We start from the raw sequence: 13,540 nt of genomic DNA, 5'->3' as shown, positions 1-13,540 counted from the left end.
TGGAGCTGCAACAAGCACTAAGCATATATGGTGGCTAACATACGCAAATAAGAGCGAGAAGAGAAGCAACGCAACGGTAGAGAAGCTAGAAGTGATCAAGAAGTGATCCTGAAACTACTTACGTTCAAACATAACACAAGACCGTGTTCACTTCCCGGACTCCGCTGAGAAGAGACCATCACAGTTACACACGCGGTTGATGCATTTTATTTAAGTTAAGTGTCAAGTTCTCTACAACCGGATATTAACAAATTCCCATCTGCCACATAACCGCGGGCATGGCTTTCAAATGTTCAAACCCCGCAGGGGTGTCCCAGCTTAGCCCATCACAAGCTCTCACGGTCAACGAAGGATATTCCTTCTCCCGAGAAGACCCGATCAGTCTCGGAATCCCGGTTACAAGACATTTCAACAATGGTAAAACAAAACCAGCAAAGTCGCCTGATGTGTCGACAATCCCGATAGGAGTCGCGCATATCTCGTTCTCAGCACACACCGGATAGGTCAAGTGATATGTCTCCGTCGTATCTACTTTTCCAAACACTTTTGCCCTTGTTTTGGACTCTAACTTGCATGATTTGAGTGGAACTAACCCGGACTGACGCTGTTTTCAGCAGAATTACCAGGGTGTTATTTATGTGCAGAAACAAACGTTCTCGGAATGACCTGAAACTTCACGGAGCAACTTTTAGGAAAATATAAAAAATACCTGCAAAAGACGAAGGCCAGGGGGGCCACCACCTGTCCACGAGGGTGGGGGGCGCGCCTGCCCCCCTAGGGCGCGCCCCCTACCTTGCCCCGGTTTAGTTATGTATAGGATATAAGCTTGCATGTCATTAACAGGACTGGATAGAGATAGCGGAGTAGCTTGATTGCCCAGCCCCCCTGCCCGAAGATCCTGCAAACGCTCTTCTAACGAAGATGCCGACTCTGGCACCTGACGAGGTGCCGGTAAAGAAGGCCACGGGGACCCGAAAGGGTCTCTGGCGCAAGGTTGTATTGGACTCATCATCCGATGACTCCGACGCGCACTCCTCCCACGGAACCAAGGAGGAGGAGAAGTTCTCCGCCCTAGCCGAGGGAGACAAGAAAAGGAAGGCCGACCCATCCAGGGAAGCCGCAGGGTCCAATAAGGGAAGGACCCTCCCTCCGGACTGCGCCACGACGGCCGCCGACAGCGGTGATGAGTGGCTACCCATGGACAAGCCCCTGGCGAAGTCGTAAGTGTCCGGACACCATAGTACTTCATGGTATGTTTTATTGCACTGCCTCTCCTCGTGCCGAACATGATTATGCAGTCCGTCCTGAGCTCATCTCAACGTACCCTCGTCGAGTGGCTCTTTGGACTCGTCGGATATGAACAGCGGTTCTCTTCCGACCGCTTCCACCCCTCGCCCTATGGACAATGCCGAGGTGTTGTCTCAAAAGGTACCAAGCCAAGGGGAGGTGGTCCTGGGGGCGCCTCGCGGCGACTTCCCGGACCCTCGGTACCAAGGGAGCGAGGCTCCTACGGGCTCCGAGTTCGGGCCCCAGCCAGACACTGCGCCGGTACCTTCGATGGTTCCAGACTCCGGCAGGCGGTCCCCCGTTAAGGGGGCCAACCCTCCGTGCCGGTGTCCTTTGTCCATCCAGAGCCACCGGACAACTTGCTGGAAGCGCTTCGCAGGGCTTCCATCAACGAAGGGCACCACACTATCATGAGTGTGGTGGTCGAGAAGGTTTAGTCCGCCAAAAACAGACTGACCGAAGCTTGCGCCAGCCTCCTAACAGGCTTTGAGGTAAGCAATCAAAATATAAGAAAATGTTACCGCATAGATAGTAGCCCCTGATGCTCTGTTCGGCGTTCAAGAAGAAAAGACGAATAGAGGATCAAATGATGAGTCATGAGTCCAATCAGAATGTATCTATGTGTATGTGCATGCTTCACTGCTGGCCGCTGCCGCATGTGCTACGGAGGTCTCTGCACTGAAGCAGGACCTGGAGCGGTCCGAGACCGAGCTCAGCCTTACCAAGAGGCAGCTCGAGGAGACCAAAGGTAAGCAATACCTTTGTCTATATATTTAAAAAGAATTTCATGTGTAAAGTAATACGATCATCATGGATTTGTCAGGGGCCACGACCGAAGTGGTGACCCTGAGGAAGGCGTTGACCAAGGCCTAAGACAAAGCGGCCAAGGAGCGCATTGAACGGGAGAAGCAAGAAGCCCGAGTAGGCGAGGTGTAGCAAGAGCTCGAGGCTCTTGCCAAATAGCACGAGTCCTTGGAGCTTGACTCTAAGACGCGATAGTCCGAGCTCGCGCAGGCGCTTGAAAGCGTCCGGAGTGCCAAGGCCGAAGCCCACAAGGCCCTTCAGGAGATTGACGTGGTGAAGAAGATAGCAGCGGGTAAGGCATTCATAATGCAAAGCAAGCATGTGAAGGAGACTTTCCTTTTTCTTACCCGAGTTTGGAGCTCTCCAGGAGTGTTTGCAGATCTTCCCCGCAGTGTACTGGATGCTGCGGAGTTTTACCGAGCTGAGGAGGGGAGCTCGATGGAGAAGTTGTTCTGGTCTCAGTATACTGGGACCGAACACCCCGTGCCCTTGAGCGACCAGCTGAAGCAGTTGGTCGAGCTTCACAAGGCGGCCGAACAGGACATGAGGGGCCTTATAGTTCGGATGTGGCCTGGCGAGCTCCTGTCCGGCAGCTACTTCGGTCTGGTGAGGCGGCTTGTGGAAGCCTTCCCACGGCTTGAAGTCATAAAGCGGTCCGTCTGCATCGAGGGTGCACACAGGGCTTTTGCCCGGGCGAAGGCGCACTAGGCGAAGTTGGACGCCGTGAAGCTGGTGAAGGAGGGGCCGCCGGAGGGCAAGGAGCATCGCTGCCCCGAGAATTATTATGAGAGTGTCCTGAAGGGTTCCCGCCTAGTGGCATATGAGTGTGCCAAGGATGTAATTTTTGAATGAACATGCTCATGTGATCCTGTAATATGAAACGAGTTCATTTGCGCCATGCGATGTTTTCTTAATTTAAAATATTACCTTCTGTGCGGCCGTTCATAAAATCTGAGAGTTGGCCAGTCGTCGGCTTCTGCCCCCATGTAACTAGTACTGGGGTGTTCGGGATAAAACTGAGCACTCTTTACCCCAATTTTGGGTCCTTCGAGGGAGGTGTTCAGCGCAACGAACCAGGCAATCGGACTATAATGCTTTATCACTCGCACTTAGCCATAGAAGTCTCCAATTTTAAATTTTGGCGAAGCCCCTGGTATTCGGAGGGCCGAATTTGGGGCGCTATACACGCCTAAGCCGTACAAGGCCGACTCCTCGCCCGAAGCGGAAAAAATATTTAAGGACTTGAGACCTCTCGAACAGCGACCAGTCTCTCGCCTTATCATGGCAATTAGTTTTTGGCTTTCTCTACTTAGGTGCTCGCCCGGCAGAACCGGGACACAATCGCAGTAGTTCTCCCACCGCTACCTTAGCCAATATAATGGAATGTAAGGTACCAAATCATGGGAGCCGGGCAAACCCAACATTTGACCAAAGACATGATTCGGAGCTGATGCATATAATGCTATAAGTTCGGGGTGCCGCACTGTCGAAAGTGTTCGGACTTCTTGCATCGTATTATGGGGTAAACGAGAGCCCCTGGCGTACTTACCGTACCCAAACGTACGGGTGCGGATTGTCGTAAATGGACATATAAAAGAGAAAGGAAAAAAACTTAAATAATGCAATGGTAGACTATCGATATGCATTGTTATTTAAATAATGCGTCGAAGCATACTGGTACAAGTAGTGCAATAAGCAGAAAGTAGGACAATTCGAAATGTCCTATCCTAGGGCAAGCTACGCATAGATAGTAACAAACGGGTATATCAATTATTATTAGAGACCACATGGGGGTTCCGGTGTTCATCTTAGCTTCTTGCCGCCTTGGTTGTCACTTCCGGAATGTGTCCGGCAATTGTACTGCCGGAAAGAGTTTCCAGAGAGTTAGGCCCTGAAAGAGAAAAAGATTGATAACGGTATACAGCCCCTAGGGCGGTTAAGCCACATTGCGGGGCGTGTCCTGATCGTGCCCCCGCCTATGTCCATGCTATTTTCAGTGCGTAGTTATGTACGCACGGCACAGATTTCGTCGCTTGACTGGGACTGGGACGGGGGCCCAATTGCTAGGCAACCTCTGGTCGTGCCAGGCGATCCTATTGCAGCTTGTTCCGAAATCGCTTGAAGGTGTTCGGGGGCTGTGACGCCGAATGAGTGGTCTGCCTTAAAAGGCTGCTTTGTGCTTCTACTGCAAGGGCCGCAGTGCGCTCTTCCATGCGGAGCGAGCGTTCTGTGTCTCCATTTACTGTTATGACCCCCCTGGGTCCTGGCATCTTGAGCTTGAGGTATGCGTAATGCGACACTGCATTAAATTTTGCGAATGTTGTCTGTCTGAGCAGTGCATGATAGCCATTGCGAAACGGGACGATATCGAAGATTAGATCTTTGCTTCAGAAGTTGTCCGATGATCCGAAGACCACTTCCGGTGTGATTGAGCCTGTGCAATGGTCTCTACACCTGGAATGACGCCTTTAAAGGTGGTTTTGCTAGGTTTGATCCTCGAGGGATCGATACCCATTTTTCACATTGTATCCTGATAGAGCAGGTCCAGGCTGCTGCCGCCGTCCATATGGACTCGAGTGAGGTGAAATCCGTCAATGATGGGGTCTAGGACCAGTGCGGCAGATATGCCATGACGGATGCTAGTGGGGTGGTCCCTGCGATCAAAGGTGATCGGGCAAGCATACCATGGGTTGAACTTTGGGGCAACGGGCTCCATCGCATAGACGTCCCTTATTGCACACTTCCTCTCCCTCTTGGGAATGTGGGTTGCGTATATCATGTTCACCGTCTTCACTTGTGGGGGAAACCCCTTCTGTCCTCCTGTGTTCAGTGGTCGGGGCTCCTCCTCGTCATCGCTATGCAGCCCCTTGTCCTTGTTTTCGGCATTTAACTTGCCGGCCTGCTTGAACACCCAGCATTCTCTGTTGGTGTGATTGGCTGGCTTGTCGGGGGTGCCGTGGATTTGACACGAGCGATCCAGTATATGATCCAAACTGGACGGAGCCGGAGTATTTCTTTTAAATGGATTTTTTCACTGACCGGATCTAGAGCCTCTGAATCCGGCATTGACTGTCATATCTTTGGGGTTATCGCCGTTATTGCGGCGCTTTGGTCTATTACGACATTGCCTACCGTTAACATATTTGTTATCCGAGGTGTCTGGATTCCTCGATGTGTTGTTGCTGCAAGCCAGCCAGCTATCCTCGCCCGCGCGAAAGCGGGTCATGAGTGTTGTGAGGGCTGCCATGGGTTTCGGCTTCTCCTGGCCGAGGTGGCGGGCGAGCCACTCGTCACAGATGTTATGCTTGAATGCCGCTAGGGCCTCTGCGTCCGGACAGTCTACAATTTGATTTTTCTTAGTGAGGAACCATGTCCAGAATTGTCTGGCCGATTCCCCTGTCTGCTGGATTATGTGGCTCAAGTCATCAGCATCCGGTGGCTGCACATAAGTGCCCTGGAAGTTGTCAAGAAAAGCGTCTTCCAGATCCTCCCAACTGCAGACGGAATCTGGTGGCAAGCTGTTCAGCCAATGCCGAGCTGGTCCTTTGAGTTTTAGTGGGAGGTAGATGATGGCATGTAGATCATCACCGCAAGCCATGTGGATGTGAAGGAGGAAATCCTCAATCCATACAGCGGGATCTGTTATGCCATCGTATGATTCGATATTTACGGGTTTGAAACCCTTCGGGAATTCGTGATTCATAACTTCATCAGTGAAGCATAGGGGGTGTGCGGCACCTCTGTGCCAGGCTATATCCCGACGCAGTTCATATGAATCTTGTCTGCTGTATTCGGCCCGGCCGGATTTACTCTTGGTGTATCCGACGCGACGATCATCGTCCCGTGTTGGCGCGCGTGTCCGTGACCCATATATTGACCTTGAGATTTTTGCCTTACTGTCCAATATGTCCAGCAGGTCCTCTGTGTTGCCTCGGGCATTAGTATTTTTGATTGAGTGGCGATGGGGTGCGGGCTGAACTTCAGGCTGAAACGCCTCTCTGGCTCGGCCGCGTAGTGGCCGCTCAGCCGCATCGTACACTGGTAAATGAGGTTTCAATGCTTCCTCCTCGAGGTGAGGTAGCAACCTGTGTTTTGGGTAACTCTTGGAGGGGCGCTCGAGCTCATACTCCTCTGCCGCAAGGACTTTGGTCCACCTGTCTACTAGCAAGTCTTGATCGGCTTGAAGCTGTTGCTGCTTTTTCTTCAAGCTATTTTCCGTGGCCCTAAGCCGGCGCTTGAAGCGCTCTTGCTCGACGGGGTCCTCAGGCACGATAAATTCTTCGTCGCCAAGGCTCGCCTCGTCTTTGGAGAGAGGCATGTTTCCTCCGGTTCTCCATCTGCTGCCCGCTCTGGAGGGCCAGCTTGTTTGTCCTCCGGCTCTACATCGTGCTGGAGGGGATTGTTGTTGTCTTAGGAAATATCCGGAGTGTTATTATCTCCTGTGACGGTATCACTCCTCTTGCTGTGGCGGGACTTAGAGCGGCGCCGCTGACGTCAGCACTTGGGTTGCTTCTTGGAGGGTTCATCCTCTGCTGTCTCGTCGCCATTGCCTTCTTTGGGGGTGTCCACCATGTATATATCATATGCTGAGGTGGCGGTCCAGCGCCATGTGGGCGGTGGTTCCTGTTCGTCTCCGGCATCGTCGTCCATACCGTCGAAGTCTTCGGAGTCGAAGTCGAGCATGTCGGTTAAGTCGTCGACAGTGGCTACTAAGTGGGTGGTGGGTGGGCAGTGAATTTCTTTGTCGTCCGCATCCCATTCTAGTCGGACATAGTTTGGCCAAGGTTCTCCTGACAGGGAGAGAGACCTTAATGAATTTAGCACATCGCCGAAAGGTGAGTGCTGAAAGATATCCGCGGATGTGAACTCCATGATCGGCGCCCAATCGGATTCGATGGGTGAGGATGCAGGTGGCTCGGAGCCCGTGGCCGGAGAAGAATCCAGTGGTTCGGCGATGCGGCTCTCGCAACGGGTGAAGTCAGTATCCGGCTCTATCGCCACTAAGAGTGCGGCCTCCATGGTGGGGTCTATCCCTCCACTCTCAGATGGCGTAATTTGCTCCGGATTGATGGCCAGAGTAGTTACAGACGCGATCTCCCGAACTTTGTCCGACGGCAGAGTTACGTCATGCTCGTCGCGACTAAGCGGCACACCTGGCATGGGCTCGAATCCGTTAAAGATCAAGTCTCCGCGGATGTCGGCCGTGTAATTCAAGTTTCCAAATCTGACCTGATGGCCAGGGGCGCATCTCTCGATTTGCTCCAGATGGCCAAGCGAATTGGCCTGCAGTGTGAAGCCGCCAAATACGAAGATCTGTCCGGGGAGGAAAACCTCACCCTGGACCGCATCGTTACCGATGATCGAAGGAGCCATCAAGCCTTACAGTGACAACTCAGTGGAACTCTGAATGAAAGCACCAATGTCGTTGTCAAAACCGGCGGATCTCGGGTAGGGGGTCCCGAACTGTGCGTCTAAGGAGGATGGTAACAGGAGGCAGGGGACATGATGTTTACCCAGGTTCGGGCCCTCTTGATGGAGGTAATACCCTACGTCCTGCTTGATTGTTCGTGATGATATGGGTATTACAAGAGTTGATCTACCACGAGATCATAGAGGCTAAACCCTCGAAGCTAGCCTGTGGTATGATTGTATGTTGTCCTACGGACTAAAACCCTCCGGTTTATATAGACACCAGAGGGGGCTAGTGTTACACAAGGTCGGTTACATGGGAGGAGATATACATATCCATATTGCCTAGCTTGCCTTCCACACGCCAAGGAGATTCCCATCCCGACACGAGACGAAGTCTTCAATCTTGTATCTTCATAATCCAACAGTCCGGCCAAAGGATATAGTCCGGCTGTCCGGAGACCCCCTAATCCAGGACTCCCTCACCGGTCGCGCCTTCCTATGCGAGGGGAAAGGCGCCCCAGCAATGGGCGCGGGGCCTGAGGCACGATCGTCGGACGCCTCAGCCTCCTAAGGGCCTTTGAGGAGGAGCTGCTTCTTCTTCTTGGGGATAGCCTCAGGAGGTCGGATAGCACCCTCGTCATCTGAGTTCTCGACCGTTGCAGCCTGGTAAGCACGCTTGAGGGAGAACACTAGATCCTTCTCGTCACTGGCGGCCGTGATGATGCCACTGCTTCCTGGCATCTTGAGGACATTGTAGCCGTGGTGAATCACCGCCATGAACTTGCTGAGGGCCGAATACCTGAGGATGGCGTTGTACGGGTGGAAAATGTGGGCGAAGTCAAAGTCGATGAGCTCGGTGTGGTAGTTGTCGCACTTACTGAAGGTGACAGGGAGACGAATCTGTCCCGGGGGAATAGTAGAGCCGTCGGTCACCCCTGAGAAGGGCTTGGTGGGGAGGAGCTGGTCATAGGACAACTGGAGCCTTTCGAACATCTCGGTAGAGAGGACATTGAGTCCCGCGCCACCGTTGATGAGTGTCTTGGTGATGAGGACGTTCCTGATGGTCAATGAGCAGAGCATTGGGAGCGCGCCAGTGGTCTTGGGCACTTGAGCTGGTCCGTAGAGTCGAAGGTGACGACGTACATGGACCACCTGAGGGGAGGCGCTGCCCTGATCTTTAGAAGGGTTGCGTTCACCTCACAAGCAAACTGCTTGAAGACGCGATGAGAGGCGGGGGCCTAAGCGCCACCCAGGATGCAGGCAATGGCACAAGGCTCTTGGAAGCCCCCAGCCCCATCATCTTGGTGGTGGTCGTCGTTCCTCCTTGGTGGCGGCGGCGGCGGAGGAAGGTCGGCATTGCCCTGAGGACGGTCCTCACGAGGCTGGTCCCTCCAGGGGCCATCACGGCATTGGCCCTGCCAGCGGTCCGCACGGAGCTTATCGCACCAGTCCTAGCAGGGGTCGTGATTGTACCAGGGCCTCCACCACGGCCGAAGCCACGGTTGTTCGCACTCGGGATGGCGGCCAAGGCGCCCATCGCGGATTGCCCTGAGATCTTAGCAGTCGTTGGTGTTGTGGCTGTGAACGTTGTGGAAGACACAGAACGGGTGGTTGCCCTTGGAAGATTCGGCGTGGTCGCAGCCGTGCTTCATCTCAGGTTCGGCCGCGAGCATAGAAGGGCCCTTGCGCTTCACGTCCTAAGCCCTGGCCTTCTTTTCTTCAGGATCGGCCTCCTGGAGCTCCAGGAGAGAGAGGCGACCTTCCTCTGCCCTCGCGCACCTGGTTGTCATATTGAGCATCTCTAGAGCCGAGCATAGGTCCTCGTGTATGGTGAGATCTTCCTTCATCTTGACATCCCAGACGCCATCACTGAACGCCGAAATGATGGCCTCGTTCGACACCTTAGGGGTCTTGAAGTGAACACTGGTGAAGTGTTGTATGTATTTGTGCAGGGTTTCTCCTGGCTGCTGCTTGATGCGCCACAGGTTGCCTGCAACAGGGGCGTGGTCGCGAGTGCCCTGGAAGTTGGCGATGAAGTGCTCACACAGCTCTTCCTAGGAGGAGATCGATCCCACCAAAAGGTTCAAGAGCCACAAGCTCGCACCATCCTTGAGGGACATGGGAACCAGTTTTCCATGACCTTGTCGTTGTCGTTCACCACCTCGGTACTCGACTCATACAGTTGGAGGAACTCAGTAGGGTCGGGGGTGCCATCATAGCGTGGAGGCAGATCGAGCTTGAACTTGTCAGGCCAGATGACATGGCGCGGCTCCGGAGTGAAAGCACGACAACCTGTTGCACTCATGGGAGCCAGCTGCTGGGGAGGATCCAGGTCCTGTCGCCCGCATGCTGCCTACTCTAGTGGCACATAGTCTTAACGTGGTGGAGTAGGAAGCGCACGCACTTCTCCTTGGGGCCGCTGCACCACCTGGCAGCTTTCTTCATCGCGTGCGGGCACCCTGTGCGGTGGGTCACGTTGAGGAGCCTCATGCCTCGGCTCAGGATCCACGCCTTGTAGAGGAGGAGGAGGCACACCATGAGCAACGTCGCCCGCGAGGGACGGCGGGGAACGAAGTGAGCGGGACGGTGCAGGTGCCTAGCCGGTGGCGCTGACAGGCTTGGCGATGCGGACGAGCCAGTCGTGGTAGAGATTGTTGGCCGGGTGATAGCGCAGGAGCTTGCGCGCCATGAGAAACACACCCTGCGCGTTCTCGGTCCCACGATGAGCGGTAGAAGATGACGCCGTGACTGGAGTGGATGATGGAGTCATGGTGCGGCCGTTGTGTCGCACGGACGATGGCAAAAACGAGTCCTGCTGCTCGCGGGCGGGAGGGCCGGTGGCGGCGTTGGCCGCCGGGGAGGCAGAGTTGTTGCCCACAGGTGTCGTCTGAGCGACACAAGCGGCCCCGCACTCGGCACGGACACAGCGAGCGTCAGCCATGGGAACAACGGAACATCAGCAGAGGGATTGACAGAAGAGAGGCTTTGACACGCCCCTACATGGCGCGCCAAATGTTGGATTCAGGGCTCCGTAGACCCAAGAAAGGTTCAAACTCTAGGGCGTGTGCGAAGGACTCAACCTCTCCATCCAACCAGTTCGTCTCCCCCATGGCGAAGCTCGATGAACGAGAAAGAAGAGGGACACAACAGTTTACCCAGGTTCGGGCCACCTTGCGGTGTAAGACCCTACTCTTGCTTTGTGGTGGATTAGCCTCACAAGGGGCTGTGGATGAACTGGTACAAGGAAAGAACAACCTCACGAGGTCTGTTCTAGTGTGGATGTAAGGTAGTGAGGTCTCTCCTTCTATGGTGGTGGCTAAGCCATATTTATAGTGGCCTCGGTCCTCTACCCCCAAAACAAAGGCGGAAAGGGATCCCAAAGTGGCCAATTTTGAAGGGGACAAGTAGTACATCTTATCCTGATGAAAGGTGGTCTTCGCCTTCAAAACTTCTGGTCGTGACGCTGCGGTGGGCTCGGTGATGACATCTGTCCTAGCGGTCTTGGTCTTGTTGCATGGGAATGGAAACCTTTGGCTGATTCCTCGGGACCCTGCGCCTGCACTTGCCTCCTTAGCACCAAAGAGTAAACATGCTCCTCTGTGCCCCTTGGCGCCCGCCTGGCCTTGGTCATCATGGCTGGCGTCACCTCAACCTCATGAGATGGGCATCTGCATGGGAATCTCCGCTACTCGCGAGCCAGCCCAGGGGGCCGCTCCCTCCGGAGATCTTGATGTCGTTCGCCTCGTGAGGCTTGGCCCCTCGCGAGCGTCTTGTCTTGGATGCGCTGAAGATGGGCCGTACTGGGCCGTCGATGGATCCACGCCGTGGGCTGCAAGCAGGCAAGTCTGGGTATCCTTGTTCCTAGAACGTCGATAGTATTTTTGGCATCTGGTTGTACGTACGTGTACACGGTTTTGACTGGACTGCCTGAACTTCTACGGCTCCTTACTCGGCCACGGTTGATCGTGGTAGACACACCGATCGACTGGTATGTACACAGACAATGCTACGTACGCTTCGACCGGGTGGGTCCTAGCTACCAGGGAGGGAAACGAGGCACTTCCTTACGTGCAAATATATAGATGGTGGGTCCCAACAGTCAGGGGTGGAATCATATATTTTTTGCCCATAATAAGGAGGCACTTACTTGCGTGCAAATATGTTGTTTGTGGGTCCCAGCTATCAGGCGTAGGCATAAGGAGGCACTTGCTTCCTTGTGAAGATATACGTGGTGGGTCCCAGCTTTCACGGGGAGGAATAATTTTATTTTTGCATAACAAGGAGGTGGTTGCATGTGTGCGTCCATGGACCTGGTGCATCCCCACTGTCAGCCTCTCCATGTACAGTCCTCTTCTGATGACTCTCGTTTTTTTTGACCAAGTTGGCCATGCCGGGCCTAAAGCACCAAGGTGGTGGACGACGGCAAGGCCCTGGACGGCAATGAACCGGTGATGGGAAGACGCGGCAGCGGAGTCGCAGACGGAGAGGTGTATGAGGATTAACTAGTTCTGTTGCGGTGTGCTTCTGCAGTCGATGGAGAATAATAGGAGGTGTGGAGGGGTGGAGGGATGGCTTCGCTGGCGGTGGGGTAGCGCTTCGCAGAGAAGCATGCTAAGCAGAGCTGCTAGATGATACGTCTCCAACGTATCTATAATTTTTGATTGTTCCATGCTATTATATTATCTGTTTTGGATGTTAATGGGCTTTATTTTACACTTCTATTTTATTTTTGAGACTGACCTACTAACCCTAGGCCCAGTGCAAATTGCTATTTTTTGCCTATTTCAGTGTTCCGCAGAAAAGGAATATCAAACGGAATCCAAACCGAATAAAACCTCCGGGAGAGTTATTTTTGGAACAAACATGATCCAGGGGAGTTGGAGTGGACGCCAAGCAACCAACAAGGAGGCCACGAGGCAGGGGGCATGCCTACCCCCCTGGACGTGCCCTCCCCCTCGTGGGCCACTCGTGGCTCCATTGACCCACTTCTTCCTCCTATATATGTTCATATACCCCGAAAACAACCAGGAGCACCAGGAAACCCTATTTCCACCACCGCAACCTTCTGTACCCAAGAGATCCCATCTTGGGGCCTTTTTCGGAGCTCCGTTGGAGGGGGCATCGATCACGGAGGGCCTCTACATAACCTCCATGGCCCCTCCGATGATGTGTGAGTAGTTTACTTCAGACCTTCGGGTCCATAGCAATTAGCTAGATGGCTTCTTCTGTCTCTTTGGATCTCAATACAAAGTCCTCCTCGATCTTCTTGGAGATCTATTCGATGTAACTATTTTTGCAGTCTGTTTGTCGAGATCCCTTGTGGGTTTATGATCAAGTCTATCTATGAACAATATTTGATTCTTCTCTGAAATCTTTTATGTATGATTGGTTATCTTTGCAAGTCTCTTTGAATTATCAGTTTGGTTTGACCTACTAGATTGATTTTTCTTGCAATGGGAGAAGTGCTTAGCTTTGGGTTCAATCTTGCAGTGCTCGATCCCAGTGACAGAAAGGGAAACGACACGTATTGTATTGTTGCCATCGAGGATAAAAAGATGGGGTTTATATCATGTTGCTTGAGTTTATCCCTCTACATCATGTCATCTTACCTAATGCGTTACTCTGTTCTTATGAACTTAATATTCTAGATGCATGCTGGATAGCGGTCGATGTGTGGAGTAATAGTAGTAGATGCAGGCAGGAGTCGGTCTACTTGTCACGGATGTGATGCCTATATACATGATCATGCCTAGATATTCTCATAATTATTCGCTTTTCTATAAATTGCTCGACAGTAATTTGTTCACCCATCGTAATACTTATGTTATCTTGAGAGAAGCCACTAGTGGAACCTATGGCCCCCGGGTCTATTCTCCATTATATGAATCTCGCGCCAACAAGTTATTTCTGGCACTATTTATTTTGCAATCTTTACTTTCAATATATATCATAAAAATACCAAAAATATTTATCTTATCATTATTACCTCTATCAGATCTCGCTCTCGTAACTAACCATGAAGGGATTAACAACCCCT

The sequence above is a fragment of the Triticum urartu genome, chromosome 2 (assembly GCF_003073215.2).
Source record: "Triticum urartu cultivar G1812 chromosome 2, Tu2.1, whole genome shotgun sequence".
In the NCBI taxonomy this organism is placed as follows: Eukaryota; Viridiplantae; Streptophyta; class Magnoliopsida; order Poales; family Poaceae; genus Triticum; species Triticum urartu.
Note: the sequence above shows the minus strand (reverse complement) of the source record.